Source organism: Fukomys damarensis, unplaced genomic scaffold (assembly GCF_012274545.1).
Source record: "Fukomys damarensis isolate Sample0158 unplaced genomic scaffold, DMR_v1.0_HiC HiC_scaffold_15, whole genome shotgun sequence".
NCBI lineage: Eukaryota > Metazoa > Chordata > Mammalia > Rodentia > Bathyergidae > Fukomys > Fukomys damarensis.
In genome coordinates this window covers 20,548,859-20,551,523 of record NW_022900927.1, presented here as the reverse complement: position 1 = coordinate 20,551,523, position 2,665 = coordinate 20,548,859, and positions in this window count along the sequence as shown.

Genomic DNA, 2,665 nt, shown 5'->3' with positions numbered 1-2,665 from the left:
GTGGTCTCTGAGAAAAAAGGAAATAGGCCAGGATTGGAGCCAGAACCTAATAGCTGAGGATTTGGGGGAACCTATGTCAGAGCATATGTCAGAGACCAGCTGGCCAGGGACATAGCCTTCAGCAGAAAGATTTCCAGATTGTACAATATGTGAGGTAGCCAGGCATGGTGGCACATGCCTACAGTCCCAGTACTCTGGGAGGCCGAGGCAGGACGACCACCAATTTGAGCCCAACCTGGGCAAGTTAGCAAGACTCTGTTTTAAAATAAAAAATAAAAAAGGGCTGGGGATGTAGCTCAGTGAGAAGGCCCTGGGTTCAATCCCAAGTACTGAAAAAACAAAGTGAGCAGTTAGCTGGCCTTTTTGTTTAACTTCTCAGGAGTGGCACCTGACCTAACTACTGTTGTCAGAATCCCCCATTCCTGCAAATAAGTTTGTTTACTTAAAAACAGTTTGGTAATCCAGCTTCATCATCCACTTCGGTAAATCCAGCCCCCAGTCCTTGTCCTGTGCAAAAGGGCTAGCTGTGGATGAATTCAGCTTTCTACTCAGTTTAGCTGAATCAAAGACAGACATGGTTTCCAGCTGCTCTAGCAGGGTCTCACCCTTTGAGGCTAATTCACCTGGTCCAAGTCCCCCCCACCCCCAACACCCCACTCTTGCTTATGAAAGTAGAGCAGAGACTGGTTAGAGGCCTCAAGGGTCAGGCTGGAGGAAACCACTCTGTTCCTTTCCCTCCAGGATAACCAGCCTCAGGTCACTATAGGCACACACACACATACACACACACACACACACACACACACACACACACACACACACACACACACAGTTAGAAAGCACCTGTGGCCACCAGGTGACGCTGGTTCTCTGTGTTTCCTTTCTGGCTTCCTGGCTGAGGACAGGAGGCGCTTGCAAGACTGCAAGTCTAGAGGACCTCCCTGCCCTGACCTGGAGTTTGAAGACCCTGGGATATGTACCCTCCATTTCCCTCAAAGCTAGGAAGAAAAGTGAAGAATGGGGCTTTTACTTTTCATGAAATATCCATTTTCTATGGTAGGTGGGTCAGGGAGCAGGGTGGCCCTGGAATGTGGGAGCCATCCTTACAATGAATGCTCTGGCTGTGTTGAATACTTATTACTCTCAAATCGATAGTTGAGAGAACAAAGTTTAGAGAGATTCCAAAGAAGGGCAGAAAGAACCACAGCAACAGTGGACAGATTGATGCCTTCACATGCAACATAACTCCCAAAGCCCAGGAATGCTGCCTCCTAATCTGGAACACCAATTTCTTGCGGTCCTCCTACCACAGATAAAATCATCAGCTTTGAAGTGAGGAGAGCAAAGTTTCAGCCAATCCGCTTGAAGAATTAGCCTGTCCCTGCCCTGTACTGGAGCCTATCTCTGGACCACTCTGGGCCTTAGGTTTCATGATCATTGTGTGTGTGTGGGGGGGGTGAGACAGGATCTTGCAGCACAGGCTGGGCTTGAACTCATTATGTAGCCCAGGCTGGCCTTGAAGCCCCTGTGATTCTCCTGCCTCAGCCTCTGGAGTGCTGGGATTACAAGCATGCCCCATCACACCTAGCAGTTTTCATGATTTGTATGAAGGGGCAAGGGGGTAGTATGGAGCACTATTCCCACAAGCTTAGAGCATTTCTAAATCCTACACATATATGGTTTTGTGTAATCCTAACAATTCCATGAAGTATCAGTTATAATATTTCTTACAAATGAGAGAAAACTGAAGCACAAATAGGCTCATTTGCCCAAGGTCAAAAGGGATAGTAAATTGTATGGCCATGGGTTTTTGTTTTTTTGTTGTTTTTTTTTGTACCAGGGATCAAACTCAGGACCTTTGTGCTTGCAAAGCAGGTAGGGAACCAGTGAGCTAAATCCCCAGCCCTGTATGGTTATGATTTGAGGGCAGTTTAACCTCAGTTACCAGCACACATAGCTAACCACAACTGCCTTGCTAAAATTAGGATCCAGCGACCAGGCTCCTAACAGTCCTTCCTATTTAGAACTTCTAAGATTCTGAAACCTGACAACTCTCTGAAGGGTTGTAAAAGGGTTCACTTTTCATATTCCTTGAAAGCAATTCAAAAGCTTTCTCAGAGTAGAATGGTGCAGCAATAAGGACTGAAATTAGACTTCAAGCAGGACTTCCCAATTATCCGTCGCTGAAAAAAAAATGACTCAGGTGACATTTTCTGGAGGAAAAATGACTCAGGGGACACAGGAAGAAACCTTGCATCTGAGGCTACAGAAGACAGATCTTTCTCCAGGGTCCCGCCCCCAAGCCCCTTTGAAAAAGGGCTGAATGCGAGCAGAGAAATGAAGGAAAGCAAGGCTTTCTTCAAGGTTTGCGGGTGGCGTGGCGCTGGGGCAGCGTGCACGCCTCGTGAGTCAGTGTCTGTCTCTCTTTATCTCGTCCGTCTCCGCCCGAGTTGAGCTCTAGCACTGACTTCCTCGCGCTGTCTCGCCAGGCTTCTCTTTGTCTCTCTCCATCTGTCCGTCTCTCCTGGAGGCTGTCTTCATCTCCTGTACCTCCGCTCTCACCCTTTTTCTTTAGAGCTCGCGTCTCCCTCCCCCGCCCCGCACCTCGCTGCGCCTCCGCCTGTCCCCAGTCCCCGACGGGTCCCCCTCCTCGTCCCCCGTCCCC